Raw genomic sequence first — 27,848 nt, forward strand, 5'->3', positions numbered from 1 at the left:
TTTACACCAGGGTTAAAAGTGTAGGAATTTACAGGGTAAGTTCCTCAGAAAGAATACCAAAAGGACACCGCTCACAACCAGATCACAGATCAATACACCAGTATTTTTGACGTGGTTAAAACCCTCAAAGAGGGAAACAGTCCACGGCCTGCGCCAACGTGGCTACTACAGGCAATTTATTAATCAAATAATGAAAATTTACATAAGCTTCTCTCATGCACGGATTACCCGAACAATGACCCTCCATGCGCTTTAAATAGAACTCATGGACCAATCGGGTGTCAAGCCACGGATCAAGTGTCGGTAATACCGAGGAGAGAGTGAACCGTCGGATCACTACATATCGTGACCGTTGGATTGTAAGTTACAAAATGTACAACGGTAAAGAAACACACTTTACCTAACTCTATACCTAACTCTAAACTAGACCAAGTTGTACTTAACTATTTCCTATGTGTCGGAATATCCTAACATCCCCCCTTAAGAACAACTTGGGATAGGATTGAAGGATTTACAAATATGACACAATAGGAGAAGGAAGGAGGCACTAGAGCCTATCCCCCCTTAGTGACAACTTCCTGAACTCCAAGCATATATCGAAGTTTAGTGAACTTCGCCTCTGTGAGAGCCTTTGTGAAGATGTCTGCAACCTGATCATCTGTTGAACAATATTGCACTTCAAGAACATGGTCATGAATGAGCTTTCTGATGAAGTGCATGTGTAGTTCAATGTGTTTACTACACTGATGCTGGGCTGGATCTTTGCATAGCTGAATGGCACTTTGATTATCACACCAAAGTGTGGTTGGATGCTGCTGCTCAAAGCCAAACTCTGATAGGATCTGACGAAGCCACAAGGCTTCCTTACTAGCTTCCACGGCACCACGATACTCTGCTTCTGCTGACGAAAGAGAAATGGCAGCCTGTTTCTTACAAGCCCATGTAATAGGTCCTGAACCAAGAGTGAAGACATAACCGGCAGTAGACTTCCGATCATCAGGGTCACCAGCCCAATCAGAATCAGTGAAACCAACTAATAGAGGAGCTGCTTTGGCACTGTAATGAATCCCAAACTGTACTGTACCTCGAACATAACGAAGTATTCTTTTGGCTGCTTTCCAATGACTTTCACGGGGGTTTTGCATAAAACGAGCAACAAGGCCAACAGCAAAGGAAAGATCAGGACGAGTATGGGTTAAATACAAGAGTTTTCCTACAAGTTGACGGTATAAGGTAGCATCAACTTCAGGAGAAGTACAAGAGACTGTGTTGACCACTACCGGTCAACTACCCATGCAGTACCCCCCCCTTTTCTTGGCAAAAAGGGGCAGCACCTGATCGACTTGTCCGTGCCATCCTGCAGTCATCAGCAGCTTGATCATTTTGATTGTAAACCCAGTCTGCATGTATGAATTGTAAATAATCTTAGCAGACATGAGTCGTGTATGTGAATTGCCTAGGTGGACCTAACTTTCTAGTGGTAATCTACGTCCCGGAAGGTTTTTCGTCTCACCGATCCATGGATCGGCAGAGTTTTCCTTCAAACCTGACCCCAAAGCCGGGATGCATTTTGTCATTAGAACTTTAGGAGAATCCTAGTGTGTTAATCTGCTAGATTATAGTTGTGTCACAGAACTGGGTGATTGATGAGGGTCTGTGTTAAGCGGGCTTGTCCCCTTGAGATGTAAATTGTAAAAAGTCATCATGAAATGTGTCTTGAGGGTTGAAAATGTTTTAAATCCCCTCGTGAGTCTTAAGTCCTAGGTCCTAGGTGATGTTTCCGAAGGCTTAGTTCGATGATCCATTTAAAAAATGAAATAAAATAATAAAATAAATAAAAATTAAGAAATTTTAAAATTTTAAAAAATGAAATAAAATAATAAATAATAAAAAAATTAAAAATTTTAAAAATGAAATAAATAAAAAATAATAAAAAATTAAAAAAAAAAATTAATTGAATAAATCGACGGATGAGATCAAGAGATGTCTTGATCCTCATCAACGGTCGAGATCATTTCTACATGGATCATTCGAACTAGCCGTTGGGATCATTTCCTTTATATAGGGTCTTAGGTGGTCATTTCAGATCAATTGAATCTGTGAGTCAGATACTGAAGAAGCTCTCTTGTAAATCTGTTTCTGGTTAATAAAAGAAGACTTTGGGGTCCAAAAAAAATAAAAAAAAAATAAAAAAATAAAAAATAAAAAATAAAAAAAATAAAAAGATTTATTTATAATTTTTTAGATTTAGTTTTTTTTTATAGTCTAGTTTTAGATAAATTTTAGATTTCATTTTTTACTTTTGCTTTTTTAGTTCAAAAAAAAAAAAAAATCAAAAAATATAAAAATTTTGTGGAAATTTTTTAGATCCAGTTATTTTCGGAAATTGTCATATTTTTCATGCTGAGATCTAAATTTTCAAGTCGAGATGCGAAATTGATATCTGGTTAATGGTTTATGATTCATGGTGGTTTAAAGCATTCATCTTTATCTTTTCGAAATTCTCAGTTGCTGGATATCGTTTTCATCATTCTAAGAGCATTGTGATTTAGCTGATGATAGATGATTGTTGTTCATGGTCCATATTTTTATATCATTTAACAAGTAATCATCTTTTAAGGCACTGGTCTGCTAAGTTAATCAAATCTATCTGGTGTTTTCCATATCGTGTCTCGTGTCTCCCAACCAACTGGTCGACAGTTGGTCTCATCATCTCACAGGGACTACCCCCCTTAGCCGCGGGAGACAGGCTTAAACGGAGGGATCGGGGATCAGAGTGACAGCCCCCGGTCTGAGCGTTGTCGTGTCAATCCGCGCGACAACATTTTTTGGCGCCGTTGCCGGGGAAATTGTTTTCTCGGAGTTTCATCGACATTTATCTTCTCATCTCTCATCTCTCAGTTGAGCTGGCAGATTCAATATTATTGACATCTTTTTGTCCCATATCAGCAGCATCTCTTGGATTTGTTTCTTGTTTGGGTGGCGACTCCACTTTCTCATTTTTCCCAGACAAGAAGCTTTCCTCATGTTTGCTTGTGGTTACCTTTTGGATCCTAGAATCAGATTCATTGTTCAAGTGGCGACTCCACTGTTTTCATCTCTTGATTTTCTTGAGCAGGTATCTAGTTCTATCATCCTTTTAATCCCTTATCATTCATCATGGATTATTCATTTAAGCCATGTCGTTTTACTGAACGTCTCCATGATTTTCCGGAAGATGCCATTCCTAAGTTACCTATTTTCTCGGATGGTGATCCAATCGCTGTTAGAAGGCATATAGTCTTGTTTACTCGCATCATGACCATATACTGTAGATCCCCTCAGTTTAATCATGAAGATATCAAAATGCGTCTATTTGTCCTTTCTTTAAAAGATGATGCTTTGAATTGGTTTAACAATTTTCCAAAGGAATCTTTCACTTCTTTAGAAGACATTGTCGATGCTTTTAAAAATAGATATGGTTATCCAAACAGCTTGCCTTCTGCCTCTAAAATTGTGCAACAGAATGAAAGTAATTTGATAAGAGGTCCAGCTGAAAGATCCCAAGACGATTCATCATGTCAGAATGTGTCATCCACTGGAAATATTGCAGATCAAGTTCATGATAGTGAAAGATCAGGGACAAATGACAATGAAAAAGAAGAGCAAAAGCAAATTATAGGAGACCTAATGATGCTGGTGAGAAATATGGAAATCAATCAAACTAATTATGTCAATGATGTGAAAACTTTATGCACCCATCTGGAAAAACGTAACAGGGAGATTGAGGTCACGCAAAGTCACCATGCTAAAGAAATTGAAGCCATAAAAACTAATTATGAAACAGAAATTAGAATCATGCAAAGCAGGTTGTCAGTCTTAGAGGAAAATATGGTGACCATGAAAGTTGATCATGATAAGGAAATTGACTCTATGCAAAACAAGTTATTAACTATGGATGAGGAAATGACTATCATGACGTTCAATCATAATAATCAAGTGACTGACATGCAAGCGAATCATAAAGAAGAAATAAATTTTATGCAGCATTGCTTGATGGACATAAATGAAAAGAATGTTAAAGTAATAAAAGACATGCAAGAACACCATGCCAGACAAATCAGTGCTACAAAGGTTGAACACTCTAGTCAGATGGATGCCATTAAAATACAAGTTCAAAGGTTTCAGCAACTGGCAGAGGATAAGAGAAACCAGCAAACATCAACAGATCAGGAGTCTTCTCATTTGCTGCAACAAGATTCATCTTATTATTGGGAGGTTGTTGATTCGATTGAAAGATGGTTGATTGAGGGTGATCCAGACAGACTTAAGAATAATAAAGATCAGATGCAAGATGAAGAAAGACATAGCACGCATATCTTACATACTTCATCTGATAGCTTTGAAACAGAAAGTACCAGGTCATCAGTAATTCAACCAGCCAGAAAGAAAAAGCGCAAGAGAAAGAAGATAAGACGAAGATTTGATACATCAGACGGCCGTGAGCAGCTTGATTTTCGGATAGGAAAAAGTCCTACCATATGCAAAATTGGACATGGCACATCCGACAAGCAGCCCACAGATTTGCCTGAAAGCAGGCAAATGCTCAGTATGCACTATATTGAACACATTTGATGCCATGGGGCATCCTTTGTATCGTATTTCTAACCCTACTTCTTGTTTTTTCAGCATTCTTATTTCTGCTTTAGATAGTTAATAAATGAAGAGCTTTTATCTTTATTGTGCTTAACGTATATGATGATTTTTTTTGGATGGACGCTACTTATTTTTGTGTTGTATGGATGCAGATTCTGGATTCTCACATTCCTGCAAGCAGCAACGTGTCCCCAAGTAGATCCAGATGTTGACCACTACCGGTCAACTACCCATGCAGTACCCCCCCCTTTTCTTGGCAAAAAGGGGCAGCGCCTTATCGACTTGTCCGTGCCATCCTGCAGTCATCAGCAGCTTGATCATTTTGATTGTAAACCCAGTCTGCATGTATGAATAGTAAATAATCTTAGCAGACATGAGTCGTGTATGTGAATTGCCTAGGTGGACCTAAGTTTCTAGTGGTAATCTACGTCCCGGAAGGTTTTTCGTCTCACCGATCCATGGATCGGCAGAGTTTTCCTTCAAACCTGACCCCAAAGCCGGGATGCATTTTGTCATTAGAACTTTAGGAGAATCCTAGTGTGTTAATCTGCTAGATTATAGTTGTGTCACAGAACTGGGTGATTGATGAGGGTCTGTGTTAAGCGGGCTTGTCCCCTTGAGATGTAAATTGTAAAAAGTCATCATGAAATGTGTCTTGAGGGATGAAAATGTTTTAAATCCCCTCGTGAGTCTTAAGTCCTAGGTCCTATGTGATGTTTCCGAAGGCTTAGTTCGATGATCCATTTAAAAAATGAAATAAAATAATAAAATAAATAAAAATTAAGAAATTTGAAAATTTGAAAAAATGAAATAAAATAATAAATAATAAAAAATTAAAAAAAAAAAAAAAAAAATAAAAAAAATAAAAAATTAATTAATTGAATAAATCGACGGATGAGATCAAGAGATGTCTTGATCCTCATCAACGGTCGAGATCATTTCTACATGGATCATTCGAACTAGCCATTGGGATCATTTCTTTTATATAGGGTCTTAGGTGGTCATTTCAGATCAATTGAATCTGTGAGTCAGATACTAAAGAAGCTCTCTTGTAAATATGTTTCTGGTTAATAAAAGAAGACTTTGGGGTCCAAAAAAAAAATAAAAATAAAAATAAAAAATAAATAAAAAGTTTTATTTATAATTTTTTAGATTTAGTTTTATTTTTATAGTCTAGTTTTAGATAAATTTTAGATTTCATTTTTTACTTTTGCTTTTTTAGTTCAAAAAAAAAAAAAAAAAATTCGAAAAATATACAAATTTTGTGGAAATTTTTTAGATCCAGTTATTTTCGGAAATTGTCATATTTTTCATGCTGAGATCTAAATTTTCAAGTCGAGATGCGAAATTGATATCTGGTTAATGGTTTATGATTCATGGTGGTTTAAAGCATTCATCTTTATCTTTTCGAAATTCTCAGTTGCTGGATATCGTTTTCATCATTCTAAAAGCATTGTGATTTAGCTGATGATAGATGATTGCTGTTCATGGTCCATATTTTTATATCATTTAACAAGTAATCATCTTTTAAGGCACTGGTCTGCTAAGTTAATCAAATCTATCTGGTGTTTTCCATATCGTGTCTCGTGTCTCCCAACCAACTGGTCGACAGTTGGTCTCATCATCTCACAGGGACTACCCCCCTTAGCCGCGGGAGACAGGCTTAAACGGAGGGATCGGGGATCAGTGTGACAGCCCCCGGTCTGAGCGTTGTCGTGTCAATCCGCGCGACAAGAGACTGAAAGTTTGACTCCAGACTGAAAGGGAGAAGGGGCTGGCTTACAGTCTTCCATGTGAAAATGACGAAGAATATCACAAGCATACTTGGACTGGGAAAGGGAAATACCCTCCTTGGATTGCAAGACTTGAAGACCGAGAAAATAGTGTAAGTGTCCTAAGTCTGTCATTTCAAATTTCTTTTTAAGACTGGACTTCACATGGTTGATAATGTTGGGATCACTACCAGTAAGGATAAGATCATCAACATAAAGAACAAGGATGATAAGAGTTGCCCACTTTCTTGGTGTAGACAGTATTGTCAGAATGGCACCTAGAAAAGCCAGATTCTAAAAGGAAGCTATCCATTTTGGCATACCAAGCCCGAGGAGCTTGCTTGAGACCATAAAGGGATTTCTTAAGTCGACAAACAAGGCTGGAGTCTGTTTGTATGAAGCCAATGGGTTGTTCCATATAGATTTCTTCCTGCAAGTCCCCATGCAAGAAGGCAGATTTAACATCCATCTGATGGACTTCCCATTTTAAAGAGGCAACAAGGGAAAGAACAAGGCGGATAGAGTTCATTTTGGCAACAGGGGAGAAGGTTTCAGTGTAGTCAATGCCTTCAACCTGTGAAAAGCCCTTAGCAACAAGACGAGCTTTATGTTTATCAATTTTCCCATCTGGTCCATACTTGGTTCTGTAAACCCATTTACATCTTACAAGTTTGCATCCCTTTGGTAGAGGAACAAGATCCCATGTATCATTTGTCATCAATGAATGATATTCTTCATTCATAATTGCTTCCCAATGTGGATGGCCTGAAGCTTCTGCAAAAGTGTCAGGATCATGATTTACTGGAGCTTGGGCCAGTAAAGAAGAGGCTCTTTCAAACTGAGAACGTGTACGTCGCTGATCTGTAGGATCACCGGCAAGATCACCTGCTGCATCCCGAGTAGCACGGACCCATCTTGGAAGTTGAGGATCCGGAGAAGGTGGGGGAGGATTATCATCCTCACTTTCATCATCTGAAGAAGAAATGTCTTCAAAAGTAGAAGAGATAGGAAGAGGTGGCACATCCGCCGGACTAGGCTCGCAGGCCGATTTATTTTCATCAAATTTTACATCTCTTCTAATGATAACATTTTTGGACTTAAATGGAATAAGTCTATAACCTTTTACATCTTCAGAATATCCAACAAAAGTACATTTCTCACTCTTAGGTTCTAAAGCTTTATGCTTTTCATCTGGAATATGGGCCCATGCTTCACTTCCAAAAACACGAAAGTGACTTACATCTGGTTTAATGGAACTCCAAGCTTCTTCTGGAGTGATATTCTTTAGAACCTTAGTAGGAGTGCGATTGATTATATAATTTGCACAATTAATTGCTTCGGCCCAAAAACTAAGACTGAGTCCTTTAGATTGCAGCATACAATTAGCCATTTCCTTTAAGGTGCGATTTTTCCTTTCAGCTACACCATTTTGTTGTGGAGTGTATGGAACAGTATGTTACATTTGAATTCCATTTTCGGTGCAAAAGTTGATGAATGTGTTTTTAACATATTCTCCACCATTATCAGTTCTTAGCTTAAGAATTTGATGTCCAGATTGTTTTTCAACAAAGGCTTTGAAGGCCAAAAATGTGTTAAATACTTCGCTCTTGAGTTTTAAGAAGTATACCCAAGTGCGTCTGGAGAAATCATCAATGAAAGTTAAGAAATACTTGCAGCCAGAGAATGAAGCAACAGGAAGTGGACCACATAAATCATTGTGCACAAGCTGTAAAGGGGCTGAGGCGTGCCAAGAGGCACGTTTGTCAAAACTGTCCCGATGATGTTTTCCGAGTACACATCCGGAACAAACACCATCTCTGCAAGATACCATAGGAAGACCTGTCACCATATTTTCTTTACATAGATGCTGAAGGGCGCGATAATTTAAGTGACCAAATCGCTCATGCCAAAGTTTGCTCACTTCATCATTATGAGCAACAAACACTGAGGGAAGAGATGATGACCCAAAGTTGTGAAACTTATACAACCTTGTGGAATCATCAGCAATACCAGTAGCTAGAATCTGTTTAGGATCTCTTAGATCCTTGATTACAACATCATGAGGTGAAAATTCAACAATTTTACCTTCACCTGAATGAGTTATCTGATATACAGATAGAAGGTTGCAGGATAAGGTTGGAACACATAATACATCATTAAACTGACCATTGTCTAGATGAACAGTTCCAGTCCCTACAACATTAAGAGATCTATCATCACCAACATATATATTTTTGGTGTTACAATCATTTAAAGAAGAAAACATGGCTTGGTTTTTGGCCATGTGATAAGAGGCTCCAGAATCAATGAGCCACTCATGAGAAGGAGAAGAAGAAGATACATTTAATGCATAACCAGACTGAGATGATTGACAACGACATGCAGAAAGTGCCATTCCAGAAGTTGAAGTTGAAGTATGCTCCACATGGATGTTATGTTTCTTCATTGCAGCTTCCAAGGCTTCCATCTTCTTAAAGCATTTAGATTCTAAGTGGCCATCTCGATTACAAAAGTTACAATGTCTATCAGTCTTCTTCCATTTGTTTTTATTGGGCTTATCATTTTGCTGAAATGATCTTTCATTTTGAGGCTGAGGACCATTCTTTTTAGGATATGACTTCTTAGGATTCTTTGAATTTGGTTGCTGCTGGGCGGCTAACGCTTTCGTGGAAGAGTTTCCAAGATTAAGAAGACCAAGGTGTAAGAGTTTTTCTTGTTCTCTTATTAAGGAATCACAAAAGGAGTCAAAGGAAGGGGCCTTGTAGTCTTTTCCTTGACAAATGAAAGCTTCCCTTGTAGAATGGAAAGTGGAAACAAATACGGAGTAGGCTGGTCCCAACTTAGTAAGGATGGAATAAATAAGGTTACCATCTTCTTTCTTAACTTTAACACCTTCCAAGAGATATCTAAGGGTCTTGAATTTGGACAAGAAATCTTCAATGCAAGAAAAATTATTAGGATCCAAAGTAAGCAACTCATTTTCAAGTTGATGGGCTCTAATTTCATTTTTAATCCCAAAAACTTTAGCGAGTTTTTCCAATGCTTCATGAGGAGTCTCAACTTCTGCAATATGGAATCTAAGATCAGGAGAAATAGACATCCCTATCAAACCACGTGCTTGATCTTGTCTATTTTCCCATTTTGCAGCCTTGTCTTCATCTTTTGGTTTCTTCTCTTGGTTTGTGGCTATTCTGAAGAGACCTTTACTTCTAAGTAAATCTTCCATGTAGGCTACCCATTGGAAGTAGTTAGTGCTGTCAAGAATGACTTGGCATGGACTTTCCATTTTTTTTTTTAAACTGAAGCTGAAGATGCTGAAAGTAAATGTTCCAATGGATAGATCTCGAAAAATTAGGCTGTTTTAAAAAAAACGGCTCTGAAAAAGGCTTCCGGATGAAGAAGTTATGGCTTTTTGAAAAAAAATTGTTGAAGTTGCCGGCAAAGTGCGCGAATGTGCGGGAATGAAAAAAATCCGCCCCCACAAAATGGAGACTTGAACCCAAGATCTCTACTCTCTTAAAATAGCTTTGAACCAATTGATCTATACAAAAAATTTGAGAGAGAGAGAGAGAGAGAGAGGGGGGGGGGGGGGCCTTGGTTTGCGTGCTTGCCTTGAGAAAGCTCTTTTTCCCTACAAAACACAAAACACAAAACCCAACACGAATATCCAAAGAAAAACGAACCTTGCGGCTCGAAGTTAGCTTTAGCCAAAAAACTAGATATTTTAAAAAAATGAACCTTGCAGCTCAAAGTTAGCTTTAGCCGAAAAACTAAATATTTTTCTCAATGTTTCTGATTTTTCGAGATCACACTAAGGTGCAGGGAAAAGAGCATACGCATGAGAAAAATCCTTCCTTTCTGTTTCTGATTTGCCCAGATCGCACAGAGTTGCAGGGCAAAGAGCATACGCAGAAATGAAAGGTATAGATCCGGTTAAAAAAAAATGGCTAAATAAACCAAAACCGAAATAAGCAGAGAGAAAAATAACAGTAAACTGCAAAAACACTGTATACCTCCCGATCTGAAAAATGACGCAGCTAGGGCTACCGGAAACCTTTTCGCGTGAAACGAAAGGGGTTCCTCACTGGAACAGATGCTCCGAACGCAACAGAGCAGTCCTCTCGGCCCGAAAGCAGTCAGAAACAGCAGATCTAGGAAACGACAGCTGCATGCAGTTCTACCGGCTTCAGATTTGGATCATCAACGGACGCGGCCCTCAAATAGCTCTGATACCATGTAGGAATTTACAGGGTAAGTTCCTAAAAAAGAATACCAAAAGGACACTGCTCACAACCAGATCACAGATCAATACACCAGTATTTTTGACGTGGTTAAAACCCTCAAAGAGGGAAACAGTCCATGGCCTGCGCCAACGTGGCTACTACAGGAAATTTATTAATCAAAGAATGAAAATTTACATAAGCTTCTCTCATGCACGGATTACCCGAACAATGACCCTCCATGCGCTTTAAATAGAACTCATGGACCAATCGGGTGTCAAGCCACGGATCAAGTGTCGGTAATACCGAGGAGAGAGTGAACCGTCGGATCACTACATATCGTGATCGTCGGATTGTAAGTTACAAAATGTACAACGGTAAAGAAACACACTTTACCTAACTCTATACCTAACTCTAAACTAGACCAAGTTGTACTTAACTATTTCCTATGTGTCGGAATATCCTAACAAAAAGTTCGAAAGGGTATTTGATTCCCGCTTTGATCTTTATCCTTTCTCTGATAGGTCAAACCCTTATCTCTAGCAATTTCCAAGATTTGTTCAGGAGAGGGTTTTTCACCATATAACCTAGCCAAAATATCATCTTCGTTTTCAAGGTTATTTATACTAAAAGCTGATGAAAGATTCTCAACATCACGACTCCTTTCCTTGACCTCTATCCAATCATTCATAGGCAAAGGGAACTTGCTTCCTACTACGTTTATTTGATCACCTGTTCCAAACATTCCATTATCTAAAATTCTTCTAACGATGGGACAAGTGGCTTCTTCATGAAGAGCATCACAAACCCGACAATAAGGAGGAGCATTATCAACCAAATTACTTAGCGGATTAGGAGGTCTCTGCTCACTAGTTTGACCCTTTCTTTGCCAATTGTTATTTCTATTATTATTGTTTCGAGGTTGAAAATTTTGCGTTTGCGATCTTTCCATTTGAATCAACCTATTCTGCAAAGTGGTTATCTCCTTATTATGATTAATTTCCATAGTTTCAATTTTTTGAAGCAATTTTAGAACAAGCTCACTTTCAGGTTCTTGGGCTGCTTTTCCCTTAGGTTCTTTTAGTTTCGTAGCAGCCCTATCGAAACCTGGGATCTCAGATTTTCCAGATGCAGCCTTGTCCTTTTCAAGTTCTATAGCTAAGGATTGACAATCTCTATAATCATTAAGTTTAGCACGCCTTAATTCATAAGATGGCTCAGGACTAAAGGCATCAATGTAAAAATCTTGGAGAGTTTTGTCTGTAGGTTTATAGTCTTGAGGTAATTCTCTAACAATACCATTAAACCTTTTATTAAATTCTTCAACATTTTCATCCTCTCTCTTTTTTATTAGGCTAATAGCTTTTACAAGGTGTCTTCCTTCTCTCTTATCTCCATATTTTTCTTTAAATGCATTAATGATCGATTCTAAGGAGTCGAATGAATTTTGGGGTTTTTCAGTAAACCATTCATGAGCATCACCCCCCAAAGTTAAAATGAAAAGAGTCATTCTAACATCTTCATGATCGAAATCAGGAGACCTTGCATATTTAGCCATCCATATATTAAAGTCTCTTAGATGCGAATTTGCACTAATAGCATTATCTCCCTGAAAGCTAGGTAATTTATCTATCCCGACTGATGGAATAGCATTGGGATACCCTGGAATGTTAGAAAAATTGCAAGGGGCATACATATTCATGATGTTGTGCCTAACTTGAGCCTTAAAGAGCAAATGAATATCGGAGAGGGCTTCTTGTCCAAGATTTCCAAGAAGTGTACGAGAAGCGAGTTTGTGTAATCGCACCCTGAGGACCTTTTCAGGATCAGGAGTAGGGTTGCACAGACTGCTTGGATGCCTTCTAGTGTACACTCTTGCAGATAATATAGGAAGTGGAGTCGCCACCTGAACAAGAAGTTAAACACAGAAAAGCTTGAAATGAAAGAACCAAGGACAGAAAAACTCTATCCCCGGCAACGGCGCCAAAAAATGTTGTCGCGCAGATTGACACGACAACGCTCAGACCGGGGGCTGTCACTCTGATCCCCGATCCCTCCATTTAAGCCTGTCTCCCACGGCTAAGGGGGGTAGACCCTATGAAATGATGGAGACCAACTGCCGACCAGTTGGTTGGGAGACACGATATGAAAAGCACTAAAAGGACTTGGAAGTTAAAAGACCAGTGCCTTGTGGAGTAAATGTTTAATTGCTTAATTATCAGATGCTGCAACAATATAAACCATGCAAAGCAAGCATTTATCATAAAGATGCAAGATATCAGTTAAAATGACGACGCTCTTGTAATGACAAAAGCTCAATAACGATATTTTAGCAATTTAAAATTCCGAAAGATAAAGAATTTTAACAACCACACAAATCATGAATCACTAACCAGATATCATATGCAGCTAATCTTTAAGATGATCAGACTTGTCTAAAACGATAAGAATCAATAACTTTGAATCTCAGCATGATATTTCCCGAGAACAACTAAAAATAAATAAATAAAAATTAAACTACCATCTCAGATTTTTATTTTTATTTTTTTCTTTTTTTATTTTTATTTTTTTTTAAACAAAAATTTAAAATTAAATTCTAAACAAAACTTAAAAAAAAAAAAAAATCTATTCTAATCTTAAACCCTAAAAAATCAAATGAAACTAGAATTTAAAATGTTGAAATTTGGTACCGGAGGACAGGTGGTTCCCTTAAGCTTTGATCTTTGGCCTAAGGAAAAGTGTCCAAAAGAATTTAATTTTTCTCCTAAAGTGACTTTATAATTTTATAAAATTAAATCTAATTTAAAAGTGACTTTAAGTGATAAAGTTACTAAGTCTAATTTTAAAGTGACTTTTATAAAGTCAATGAAAAATTAGAAAGGAAAGTGACTTTGGAAATAAATGACTAAGTGGGTCTTTATTAAAGTGGGGTGAATTAAAAAATAGAAAGAGAGATTTAAATGAGCATTTAATCTCAGCCATTGATCTAAATCTATTTCAGCCATTGGATTTAGAGATCACCCAAAAGTCACTTGGAGTTATATTAAAGGAGGAAAAGGAGGAAAAGGTCATTCATTCTTTCATGAGCAGATTGGGAGAAGGAGAGCAAGAGAGATTTCTGAGTAGGGAGGAGAAGGAGACAGCAGCATGGCACACATTCCAAGGCAGCAGTTGAGCAGATTTGTACAGCTGATTCAGCACATAGTGAAAGGCAGATTTTTGCACAAAAATCGAGGAGCAGTTTGTTGATTTTTCTGCACACAAAACGGAGGTCGTACAGCATTTATTGCTGTCCTGTTTGCTGTAATTTCCAGATTGTTGTGACGCACGGGAAAGGAGATAAGTTGTAAATTTGTTTGTTGATTTTTTGTTGAATAATTCTCACTGTAAAAAGGCAATTTTCAGAAATAAAGAAGAGCTCTCAAACTGGTTTTCCCCAAGAGTTGTAGGGGGTTTTTCCAGGGTCAAGTTGACCAAAAATATCAGTGTTTTAATGTGTTTTAATGGTTGTTTTTGATTTCTGATTTTTAATTCTGCAATTTCCAGCATTCTGAAAAATTTCCAGAATTTGTGTTTTCAGCAATATTTATTTTTTTCAGTCTGTTAAATGTATGGTTATGGGAATGGGCATTTAACTACATGGGAGAAATAAGGAGAAACTGAAAACCGGGGTGGAAAAACAGAAATTTCTACATGGGATCAGAGCTTGAGTGCTGAAGGGCAGTTTGGGACAGCAAAAGGAAAAATTACAGTTGCTAATTTTTCACTCAGAAAATTCCAGCGAGCTGATTTTTTCATAAACAGCAGTTTTATCTTTACTACAGCAGTGCTATTTTTCAGTTTTAGGACAGCAGGATGTCATTGGGATTGAGGGTGGAGGATAGGCTGGATGGGCATATAAATTACAGCGTTTGGAAGGAGAGAATGCAGAGTATCTTTGAGGAGGCAGAAGTCTGGGATATCATGGTGCATACCGCACAGAACCCTGTTGTTGTGCCCACTGATGTTACTCAGTTGGCTGAGTATAAAAAGAAGAACAATAAGGGTAAGAGGCTGATTCTAGACGGAATCAAAGACCATTGCATTCCTCATGTGAGAGGAAAGAGCAATGCCCATGAGATGTGGACAGCATTGTCCAATCTCTACCAGAGTACCAATGAGAACCGGAAGATGGTCCTGAAGGAGAAGCTGAAGAACATTAAGATGGGTAATGATAGTGCAGCTGGATATCTCACAAAGATTACTAATGTGAGAGATGAGTTGGCAGCGATTGGAGAGGCCATTCCACCCACTGAGTTGGTGCGGATTGCGGTGAATGGCCTCCCCCATTCATGGTTGAACTTTGCTGATGGGGTTTGTGCACGTGAGACCCTTCCCACATAGGAGAGGTTTTGAGATGATTGCATTCAGACAGAGATCAGGAAAGGTCAGCTTGGGGCAGCCAAGCCAATTGAGCAGGATGAGGATGTAGCACTGGTGGCAGGAGGCAAGAAAGGCAAAGGGAAGAAGCAGACTTCCACAAGCAGTGGTGGGGGCAAAGGCAAAGGTAAAGGTAAACAGGGGAACACACAGAAGGACTATTCCAAGGTGAAGTGTTGGAATTGTCAAAAGATGGGACACTATGCAGTTGTGTGTCTGGAGAAGAAGAAGAAGAAGGGGAAGAACGAGGACGTGGCAGCTTCAGCAGAGATTGAGGACTTTGCTGGTCGTTTTGACCGAGAGTTTGCGTTCACTACGTGTGAGTCCTCTAGTACAGGATCACTTGCCACACAGGTTCAGAGGGAGTATGTTTTTCCCTCGATTAGCGGAGCATCTACAGGTATCTGGTATGTGGACAGTGGGGCTTCACGTCACATGACAGGAGTCCGTGAGTACTTCTCAGAGCTTTCAGAGAGTGGCACTGATATTGAGGTAGTACTCGGTGATGACAGAGTTGTTAGAGCAGTCGGGGTGGGGACAGTGACATTTCAGAGGGAGTCCAAACCTCCCTTGAAGTTGTCAGAGGTTCTTTATGTGCCAGGGATGAGGAAGAACCTCATATCCGTCTCAGCTTTGGAGGACAGAGGATATGAGGTACTGTTCAGGGGAGGACAAGTGTTGATGTATCCCAGGGGCACTCCAGCTGATTCAGCTAGAGTGATAGGTGTACGCCATGCAAAGGTGTACAAGTTTGCATTTCAGGCCCTTTTGGCATTGAGCAGTAGTACCGACAGCAGAGCTAGCAGTTCTGAGCTGTGTGAGATTTGGCACCGCAGGATGGGACATATGTATCATGGAGCCTTGAGGACATTGCGGGAGATCACTACAGGTGTGCCAGATTTCATTACTGATCACTTTGATACTTGCAGAGGTTGTGCAATGGGCAAGTTTGCCAAATCCCCTTTTCCCAGCAGTGACAGCAGAGCGACGGGGATACTTGATTTGATTCATTCCGATGTGAGCGGTCGGATGTCTCATGTTTCCATGAGTGGATATGAGTACTATGTTTTATTCATTGATGATCACTCCAGGAGGACCTGGATTTATTTTTTGAAGACCAAGAGTGAGGTCTTCAAGCGGTTTCAGAAGTTCAGAGCTCTTGTGGAGACTCAGACAGGTCGAAAGATCAAGTCCTTGAGGTCGGACAATGGAGGAGAGTACACCCTTGGAGAGTTTGTTGACTATTGTGCGGAGGCAGGCATTAGGAGGGAGTTCACTGTTCCTTACAACCCCCAGCAGAACGGGGTTGCAGAGAGGAAGAACAGATCCATCATAGGGGCTGCCAAAGCCATGTTACATGATCAGGGGTTTCCATTGTTCTTGTGGGCAGAGGCCTGCAACACAGCTGTTTACTTGCAGAACAGGAGTCCGCATCGTGCCTTGGGGCACATGACTCTGGAGGAGGCTTTCTCTGGGAAGAAGCCTGATATTGGTCATCTTCATATCTTTGGATGCATTACATACTCCTATATACCCAAGGAGAAGAGGACCAAACTAGAGCCCTCCGCAGAGAAGGGTATCTTTGTGGGCTACAGTGAGACCTCAAAGGCCTTTCAGATTTACATTCCTGCACAGAGGAGAGTTGTTGTCAGACGGGATGTGAAGTTCGAGGAGGACAGGGCCTTTAGGAGGTCACGGGAGTTAGAGTATCTGGATCAGCCAGACCCTCAGCAGCAGTTGAGTCAGTCGCAGGGATCCAGTGGGCAGGGATCAGGAGGATCCGGAGGTACATCTATGAGGATGTCAGGTCCGTCAGTGAGCAGTGGCTCACCGAGCCAGAGGGGTGGTGCTCCAGGCAGCATGCAGAGCAGTTCACTAGGGAGTCCACTGATGGACAGTTCACACGGTACCTCAGCTTCTACAGGTTCAGGTGCAGGAAGGAGGACAGCAGACAGACAGTCAGGAGTTCAGGCTACTGATGATGATGAGGAGGAGGAGTTTCATTCTCCGGTGGGAGAAGTGCGCTCAGGGAAGAGGAAGCCCAAGTGGCTTCAGGACACCTTGAGAGATGCCACATCTGTTGCTGAGCCGAAGAGGCCAGTCAGAGAGAGTAGACCACCTGAGAGGTTTTGTAGCTATATGGCGATGGTTACCAGCATCCTTGACTCTGAGCCTTCTAGCTATGAGGAGGCAGCTAGCCAGCAGGTCTGGAGAGAGGCCATGCAGGAGGAGTATTCTTCTATCATGAAGAATGATGTTTGGGAGGTGGTGCCGAGGCCTGAGGGCAAATCCGTGGTTACTTCCAGATGGCTTTACAAGGTAAAGCATGCTGCAGATGGCAGCATTGAGAAATTCAAAGCGAGGTTTGTGGCTAGAGGGTTCTCCCAGATAGAGGGAGTTGATTATGAGGAGACCTTCGCTCCTGTGGCTCGATATACTTCGATCCGCTCCATTATATCGATAGCAACAGAGATGGGTTGGAAGATCCCCCAGATGGATGTGAAGACTGCATTTCTCAATGGCTTCATACATGAGGAGGTGTACATTGAGCAGCCACAGGGCTTTGAGGTGCATGGGAAGGAGTCCCATGTGTGCAGACTGAAGAAGGCCCTTTATGGCCTGAAGCAAGCTCCCAGAGCTTGGTACTCCAGGATAGATACATATTTGCAAGGGATGGGTTTCACAAAGAGTGAGGCAGATCCGAACCTTTACTTTATTGTGATTGGTGAGGAGCCTCTCATTCTGGTGCTGTATGTGGATGAATTGGTCATTACAGGTGCAGAGAGACTCATAGAGCACTGCAAGAGAGATCTTGCGGCGGAGTTTGAGATGAAGGACATCGGCCTGATGCATTACTTTTTGGGTTTGGAGGTGTGGCAGGAGGAGGGGCATTTCTTCCTGGGGCAGGGGAAGTATATTGTGGACATCCTTAGCAGATTCCACATGGAGGATTGTAGACCCATGTCGACACCGATGATCACCAACTGGAAGAAGCTTCATGCTTCAGATTCCGAGTTGGTGGATCCCACATTGTACAGGCAGCTGATTGGTTCCTTGATGTATTTGGTCAACACTAGACCAGATATCTGTTTTGCAGTCAACACGATGAGTCAGTTTATGTGTGAGCCTAGGAAGGTTCACTGGGTGGCTGCAAAACACATTTTGCGGTACTTGCAGGGGACAGTGGATTATGGTCTGGACTACAGGCAGGGAGATGGAGTGAGATTGGCAGGATACACTGATTCTGATTGGGCAGGTTGTGCTTCTGATAGGAAGAGCACTTCAGGGTGTTGTTTTGGGTTAGGTTCAGCAGTAGTGTCATGGTTCAGCCGGAAGCAACAGTCAGTAGCACTGAGTTCAGCGGAAGCAGAGTATATGGCAGCCAGTCTAGCTAGTTGTGAGGCTATCTGGCTTCGCAAGATGTTGTTTGGCTTATTTGGTCAGCCGTTGAGACCTTCAGTGATTTACTGTGATAATCAGAGTTGCATTAAACTCACGGAGAATCCAGTATTTCATGACAGGTCAAAGCATATCGGGATCAGATATCATTTCATCAGAGACTATGTTCAGAAGGGAGCTGTGAAGCTTGAGTATATTTCCACTGATGAGCAGGTTGCAGATATTCTTACCAAAGCCTTACCACAGGGCAAGCATGTCTACTTCAGAGACAAGATGGGTGTGGTGAGGAACACCTTCCTCGGTAAGAGGGAGTGTTGAAATTTGGTACCGGAGGACAGGTGGTTCCCTTAAGCTTTGATCTTTGGCCTAGGGAAAAGTGTCCAAAAGAATTTAATTTTTCTCCTAAAGTGACTTTATAATTTTATAAAGTTAAATCTAATTTAAAAGTGACTTTAAGTGATAAAGTTACTAAGTCTAATTTTAAAGTGACTTTTATAAAGTCAATGAAAATTTAGAAAGGAAAAGTGACTTTGGAAATAAATGACTAAGTGGGTCTTTATTAAAGTGGGGTGAATTAAAAAATAGAAAGAGAGATTTAAATGAGCATTTAATCTCAGCCATTGATCTAAATCTATTTCAACCATTGGATTTAGAGATCACCCAAAAGTCACTTGGATCACCCAAAAGTCACATGGAGTTATATTAAAGGAGGAAAAGGAGGAAAAGGTCATTCATTCTTTCATGAGCAGATTGGGAGAAGGAGAGCAAGAGAGCAAGAGAGATTTCTGAGCAGGGAGGAGAAGGAGACAGCAGCTTGGCACACATTCCAAGGCAGCAGTTGAGCAGATTTGTACAGCTGATTCAGCACATAGTGAAAGGCAGATTTTTGCACAAAAATCGAGGAGCAGTTTGCTGATTTTTCTGCACACAAAACGGAGGCCGTACAGCATTTATTGCTGTCCTGTTTGCTGTAATTTTCAGATTGCTGTGAGGTTTTGCTGAATAATTCTCACTGTAAAAAGGCAATTTTCAGAAATAAAGAAGAGCTCTCAAACTGGTTTTCCCCAAGAGTTGTAGGGGGTTTTTCCAGGGTCAAGTTGACCAAAAATATCAGTGTTTTAATGTGTTTTAATGGCTGTTTTTGATTGCTGATTTTTAATTCTGCAATTTCCAGCATTCTGAAAAATTTCCAGAATTTGTGTTTTCAGCAATATTTATTTTTTTCAGTCTGTTAAATGTATGGTTATGGGAATGGGCATTTAACTACATGGGAGAAATAAGGAGAAACTGAAAACCGGGGTGGGAAAACAGAAATTTCTACATAAAATAAACAAAGCTAAAATAATTTCTAAAACTAAAATCTATTATTAACCTAAGCTTGACCTTTATTATTTCTTTTATGAATTTTATATCAAATTAAAGACCAAAAGGAAATTCTTTTAAAGTACAACTAAAATCAAACGAAAAAAAAAATCGAAACTGGACTAAACCCTAACTAAAAACCTACGTGACCACACTAAACTCAATGAGACAATCGTAATCCTGAAGAACTCTGGCGACTGAAACAAAAATCGTGATTCTGAAGAACTCGAAGACTGAAAGCATGAAGGAGCTCCAATGCGATAAAAGATGACAGCGATGGGTAGAAAATATGAACCAGTTTCGAAGCTTACCTGATCAATTGTGATGACGCATCCCGATTTATACCTTTTGCATTTGCAGGTGCGTGGATCTGGAAAAGAGTGCAAACGTTTCCTTTTGATCTGCTTTACTGCTTCGATGCACAAAGATTGCTGCAGTCAGACAAAAAGACGGCGGAAGAGAGCGGCTGAGGATTCCGATTGCAGGTTGAAGATTCACGCTTATGGTAATGGAGGGTGTAAGGATTTTACAGGTACACGGAAATAGCAGCGTATGGACCAGGCTGGTGATACTGAATTGCAAGTCTTTGATTGCAATCGATTTTTACCAGGGTTTTGCTGGAGGAGCTAGTTTTCACGTGAACGCCCACATGCATATTATTCATGCGATGAAATGATTTGCCAAGGAAAATTCAGTGAATGATTTGCAGCCTCGAATTTAGAGTGATAAAGGTGATTACGCTTGAAAGGAACAAACTGTATGCTCATAATCCAACCACCACACACCTTAAGTCCCAATTTTATTCTTCTACTTTGTCCCGTACTATGCAGCAGCGAGGGTTTCCTGCGGATTCAGGGATTGTTCTGGCAGACAGGAATGTACAAAGTCGTTGTTGATAATGTGGAGCACCGTCGACAGCTTAAGCACTGGTGACAAAACTTTCTGTCTTTCTCGCTCATAAACCCCTGAAGAGAAACCCTGTACCTACGATTTCAAGAAAAACACAAAAACCCTAATTAAAACTGTGTATAAAGCAAAACTTGAAACCCCAAAACAGCTGATTAATTTACAGATTTTGGCCCCTTTTCAGCCAGATTTAGCCATAATAATAGAAATATTTTTCAAGATGTCAGAAACTTCAAATTTACTGTGGACAAGCTTGAGAAAATCTCTCATGCAAAACAGAAAAACAAGTTCTAAATGATTAACCCAGGGCAAAATCAACTGGGCTCTACAAGGAAAAGCCTGTGGGAGTTGGCTGGTTCAGCCTAGAACATCCCCAAACGCCCACCAATCTTCTTCAATAAGGGTTTTCTACACAGCTCAAAACAACCATTAATAAAGAGGGCAAAAATGCTGCTAGATCTCAGAAAGTAATGGAGATACCTGCCATTACTTCAGAAACCCTAACAACACTCAAACCCTAGCAAGTGAACAAGATACCTATGCTCACAATACTCTAAAAATAAGCTGTTATTAATGGCTGTAAAACAGAATATGCAGAAAATTAAACATCTCATAGCACTTCCAGAGAGTAACACCAGCAAAATTTGGACCCCAAAGTCTTCTTTTATTAACCAGAAACCGATTACAAGAGAGCTTTTTTCAATACAAGACTCACAGATCCAATGATCTGAAATGACCCCTAGCACCCTATTTAAAGGAAATGATCCCAACGGCTAGCTCGAGTGATCCATGTCGAAATGATCTCGACCGTCGATGAGGATCAAGACATCTCTTAATCTCATCCGTCGAAATTGTTAACTTATTATTAAAAATAATATTTTGCATGCATTCACTCAAAATATTATTATTTTATTATTTAGGGTTTTTGCTTTATTTTATAATTTTTTATTATTTTTTTAATTTTTTAATTTTTTTAATTTTTATTTATTTTATTTATTTTCTTAAATGGATCATCGAACTAAGCCTTTGGAAACATCACCTAGGACCTAGGACTTAGGACTCATGAGGGGATTTAAAACATTTTCCAACCCTCAAGACACATTACATCATGACTTTTACAATTTACATCTTAAGGGGGAAAACCCCTTTATCATAGACCCTCATAAATCACCCAGTTTCTGCGACACAACTATAATCTAGCAGATTAACACACTAGGATTCGCCTAAGGTTCTAATAACAAAATGCATCCCAGCTTTGGGGTCAGGCTGAAGGAAAACTCTGCCGATCATAGATCGGTGAGACGAAAAACCTTCCGGGACGTAGATTATCATTAGAAAGTTAGGTCCACCTAGGCAATTTTACATAAACGACTCATGTCTGCTAAGATTATTTACAATTCATACATGCAGACTGGGTTTACAATTAAAATGATCAAGTTGCTGATGACTGCAAGATAGCACGGACACGTCGATCAGGTGCTGCCCCTTTTTGCAAAGAAAAGGGGGGGTGTTGCATGGGTAGTTGACCAGTAGTGGTCAACATCCTCCATGAACTTGACATCCCACCTGACTATAATCCTCCTAGCCCATTAGATGAAGATCTTGTATGTCTTTGAGGTTTCGCTATAGCCAATGAAGTAACCTTGCTCTGCAATCTGATCTAGCTTTAAATGTGTCTTTCCTGGAATGTAACAGTATGCTATGCAGTCAAATATCCTAAAATGACTGACATTTGACTTCTTCCCGTTGAAATATTCCTCAGGAGTTATCTTGCCAAGCGCTCTATGTGGGACTGGTCATGACTATAAATTATTGTACTACATGCCTCTACCCATAAATAGCATGGGAGATCCTAGTCACACAACATCGCTCGTGCTACCTCCGAAATCGATCAGTTATTTCTCTCAACAACCCCATTCTACTGCAGGTTGTAAGGAACCGTCCACTCTCTCTTGATTCTTGCCCTGATACATAACTCCTGCAACTCTTTACTGGTGTACTCTCCTCTATTATCTCACTGAAGAGTTTGGATCTTTCTACCTGTTGCATTCTCCACTAGAGCCTTAAACTCCTAAAAGTGACTAAATACCTCAATCTTGGTCTTCACGAAATAGATCCAGATCTTCCCGGAGAAATCATCGATAAAAGTACAGAAGTACCTGCATCCTCTAAGAGATCTCACAGACATAGGCTCACATATGTCTGAATGCACAAGGTCAAGAATCCACTATGATTTACTGTCACTCCTTGGAAAAGATGCTTTTGCAAACTTCTCCAGCAAATATCATCATGCTCTGTGCTCACCTTCAGAACACCTGTCATAGTCTCACGAAGCAATCTAAGTGCTCCACAACGAATAAGGCCCATCCTCCTATGTCATAGCTCCCCCTTGACCTCTCGGACTACTACTACTAACTAGTGCCTTGGGCGTGTCTAACTGCAACCTGTATAACTAGCTAGCCCCTCCTCACCGCAGATGCTATAGGTGATCTCTAATCCTTGTGCTGTAATAGCACTCTAGCTCCTCTAAAGAGAACATTGTACCCTTTATCCTAAAGGACTGATACGGATATCATGTTCATCCCCAAGCCTGACACATGCAACACATCATGGATAGGTAATCGCTTGTCATTCTCCCTTTGAAATAGAATAGTCCCTCGTGCTACAAGAGTGCACTTGGACTTGTTCCCCATATGAATCCGAAACCTGATGTCCTCCTCCTTGTACCTAGAGAAGTACTCCCTAACTCTTGTCATATGAAATGATGCTCCATTATCTATGTACCAAACAACCCGTGAAGTCGAGCTAGTTAGGCAAGCGATCAATGCGAACTCCTTCTCCATCTTGCTAGAGAGCTCATCAACATCTACTGAAGCTGCAACTTGCTTCTTGCCCTTCTTCCTATATGGGCAATTGTTGACATTATGACCAAACTCATGACAGCCATAACACTTGACCTTTGATACGTGCTTCTTCTTACTCTTCTCTCCTTTTGGGCTAGGTCCCTTGTTGGACCCCTTCTTCACTTTTCCTTTCCCTGCTAAGGCAACATTCTCCTGCTTCCTCTCAACCTTCGGTGCCTGACCACTACTGTTGGTGCCCTCTATTAAGTTAAGCCTAAGCTCCTCCCGAGTGAAGTCACTCCATAAGTGATCCCAATCTGAAAACTTATCTCATCCTAAAATCACCTAGATGAACATTAGCCATTCCTTGGAGAACCCATTGAGTGTTATACGCACTAGCTTGTCATCACTCAGCTTCTCTCCAACTGCAGCGAGTTCATCTCTGACAGACAAAACCCTAGTGAGATAGGAAGTGACACCTTCTCCTCTTTTCTTCTTGATGGTCCTTTACTTCTCCTTGAGGATCATTTTCCTATTCTCTAAAGGATCCTGGTTCAATTTCACGATGGAATCCAATATTTCCTTCGTTGTCCCTTTCTCAATGAGATGTGGAACAATATTATCCTTGACCCCATCAAGAATCAACCTCTTTGCTTTGGCATTATCACTTTTGTACTCATATAACTAGATGGGATCTATTGGTACAACAACACAACAAACTCCTTTAGGCCAAATTCATCGAACAAGAACAACATCCTGGCCTTCCCCATGCCAAAATTTGAGGCTCCATCCAACCTGTCCTAATCTCTCAATCTTGCTATGGCCATCTCTAGATATAATCTAGAAATTCTGTGAACTAAATAACCTGGAGAAATAAATTGAAGAACTCAAACTAGGTTAAAACCCTAGTGTGCTTCTCTTCCTGTGCCTGCGCAGATCTTCCTTCTGCCCTCAGATCTGCTTTGAGACCATTGAAATTTTAATTTATTGCAATTACTAGTCATTGTTCTCCTACCTTTTCAGACTATTTGTCAACTACAAAATACTTGCGGCAAACACTGAATAAAGCACAACTGCAACTTCACTGAAAATAAATAACCACGGGAACTGAGAAAATTATGTGCACACACAAATAATGAACACCAGTGTTTGTGGAAATGTCCCTAGAAAAACCTCAAAAAGAAAACCAGTTTGCAAATGAGGGTTGTATTATTAAAATTCTCCAACAAAAATTATTACAACTGGTTGTCGTAAGATGGAAAATCTCTGGAAAAAAAAATCTTCAATTATATTGGTCGATGTCACCTCCGGGAATCAATTCGGCCTTCTCTAAGCAATTCAACCTCCCTCTGACTACTTGAACTGGCTCACATGTGCGGCCTCTCACTATCAAACTCACATTGCCGAGAAATAAATTGGCCTCCCTCTGGAAATTCGACCTCCTCTTGCAAATCGATCTTCCTGTGCAAATTAACCTCTCTAACAAATTTTTCTTGCTCCGACACTTCAACTTTACTAAGCAATTTGCACCACCTGCTAGGGAAATTCGCACCCCCTGCTAGAGCAACTCACACCACTGGAAAATCAGCCTCTATGGAAAAATCATCTCCAAACCTCCCTAGAAATCACTACGAAGATTCTCTCTGGCAACCTCTGCTGAAACCCCTGCTACTGATGTCCCTGTGTTGCCTCTGCGCCCTTGCTATCATTGCAACTCTATGTCTCTATGTGTTCTCCAAATGCCTATCGATTTCCGCTTATAATCTTTTGTTGACGAATCAACGGCCATGATCTAATCACAATTAATGGATAAAATCATCTTGACCCCATCAAGTGACTTTTTCAGAAGTCTCTAGACGAAAATCGATTTACTCCAATTAATACTGATTAATTAAGCTATTTCCCTAGGTTAAACTTAGGAAAAATAATTAACTGCTTAATTAAATCTATTCAGGGCCCTTTCTCACAAAACCAATTCTGCGTATTGGAGAAAATGTGTTCCCTAGCTTCATAGACACAATCTGAGACTAGAACACCCGTTGGAGCTACACAAACTAACACAGCAATAGTCTAGGGAGATAGCCCTAGAGATTTCTTTTTATGGAGGTATATTCAATGTAAGATCCAGCATTGTTTGAGTTTGGAAATTACTGATGGATAGCAGTGAGCTACAGGAGTAAACCACAAGCCTTGAATGATTAGCAGAAGTGTGACAGCACTCGGGAAATGTTTACCAAATTAGCATTCCTTGTGTATTCCACAGTGCAAGAAAATAATGAACAAAGGAATAAGGGCACTTGCTGAGGACTGTCCAAATTTATCAACTTTGCAGCTTGATGGGTGCAAATTTGTAAGTGAGTCTTTGCAAGAACTATCTGGGAACTGTACAAATTTTAGAGAGCTAGATTCGCAGAGATGCATCAATATTATCAACAGTGACCTTTCAACTCTAGCTCAAGGATGTAAATATATCTTGATTCTAGAAATGAGCTGAAGTGTTAAATTTAGGGATATTGGAGTAGTCATTTTCACATCTGGTTTATGCATGATATGAATGCCCTAGAGGGCTGAAACTTGTGGCATAAATTTAGGTATCTTATCGTGAATTGACTAGTGGATTGGGGTTGTTTAGAAGTGAAATATTGTCCACTAATTTCACTGCTGTTTTATTATATTGGGAATCATCTCTAAGACTGTAAATTCACATGGACTAGATTCGCAAAACCTCTAGTGAAAAAGTGAAATTTCTGAAGTTGCATTAAACTTGAATTTTGAAATTTTTTATGTAATTGAGGCTCTTCATGAGCCAATTGTTGATGGGGCTAGCAATGTACCACCAATCTCATTGTTGCTTACAGGATTGAGGGTGGGACAAATTGTATATATATCCTATGTCATAGCAAGCACATACACTGAAGCTCAAAGTGTGCTACCCATACTACAGAAGTATTACTCTCCCAAGTTATTCATCACTCAATACATCAATATATAGCACTCCTAAGTTGGTTGAAACTTAAGATAGTTAAGCCACCAAATCCCTAACCGCAACTTTAGAATTCACTTAGGAAAGTGATCATATAACATTCACACGTATTATATATTTTTGTATTATATTATACACAAGATGTCCTTAACATTTGTTTTGATGTGCGGATGCTGAGATCTATTATTAACCTTTTCACTGTTCAGAAAATCCCTACAGACTTTTCGGTCAATGACTGCCATTGTAAGCAAAAATGAAGGTACAAAGCTCAAGCCTCAGACACAATCTGAAGTACAAGGAGAGATGTCTAGGGCACAATTTCAGCATTCAAAAGATGTCTATGATTACAGATGGATGTATTTGTCAAGTTCCTTATTTATTTAAAGATTTAACAGATAACTTGGAGGGTTTTTAATGGAATAAAAGCTCCTCTTGAGAAATGTAATGGTCATAACTTCCACAGTGGAAGGTTTCAAACCCAGTTTCATCTAAAGCATAAAAACATTTTTGGGATAGTCAATGGGATAGAGTTGAAGGCTTGAAGCCCAAGCAATAAGAAAAAATCATACATTGACAAAATATGGAGAACAAAGCCAATTCATTACTTGGCTTGGTATTGCCTCTAGGTTGCACCATCTTGAATTATCAAAACCATCAAAAGAAATTTGGGCTGAGTTGCAAGTTGTTTGGGTAAAAATCATTGATGCTACATTCTTGAAACAACAATTTTTTAGGACTAAAATGTCTTATGGAATAGATGTGTTAAGTGAGAAGTCACATAAATGACCTGAGATCCCAGATGAAACAGTTGACAAAAGTAGGTATCAATGTTAAAGAAATAGAGACTAAAGCAGTATTATTAAACAGGTTTCCCTTGAACAATAGTAATGTGGCATTCGCATGCAGTGAATCGTGATCACAATCCTTGGACACGATGATACCTACTCTCATTGTTAAAGAAAAACAATTGAGTGAGGAGGAGAATATTAAGAAAATGCCTTTGCTAAACAAAGCAAGCAAGAAAACATATAAGAGCAAGGTCAACAACAAAGAACATGTAAACTTCTATTATTATGGAAAACAAGGCCAGAGTGGCTCAGAATTGTAAAGTCAGAGCTACTGATCTTCTCAAAGGAAAGGTTAAAAATGAAGAAAGGAAAGAAAGGAATTATATTGGTATTGATAATAACACTAGCAAGAAGGATAAAGACAACACTGATGGTGACAATATTGACGATGATTTCTTACTTAGAATGGTTGTGCCGACTTAGATGGGTCTCCAGATAGGGGGCTGAATGGAAGGCTTGAT

The 27,848-nt window shown here is 39.7% G+C and overlaps 1 protein-coding gene across 2 annotated transcripts in view; it reads right to left on the minus strand.

Annotated features, from left to right (window-relative positions):
- Positions 1 to 27,848, minus strand: part of LOC149162868 (putative cinnamyl alcohol dehydrogenase 1) — a 234,381-nt gene that overhangs the window by 124,437 nt on the left and 82,096 nt on the right. The window lies entirely within an intron of this gene.

Source organism: Pinus tabuliformis, chromosome 5_2 (assembly GCF_031772625.1).
Source record: "Pinus tabuliformis cultivar Carrire ecotype Pingquan chromosome 5_2, CPIR1, whole genome shotgun sequence".
Taxonomy (NCBI): domain Eukaryota; kingdom Viridiplantae; phylum Streptophyta; class Pinopsida; order Pinales; family Pinaceae; genus Pinus; species Pinus tabuliformis.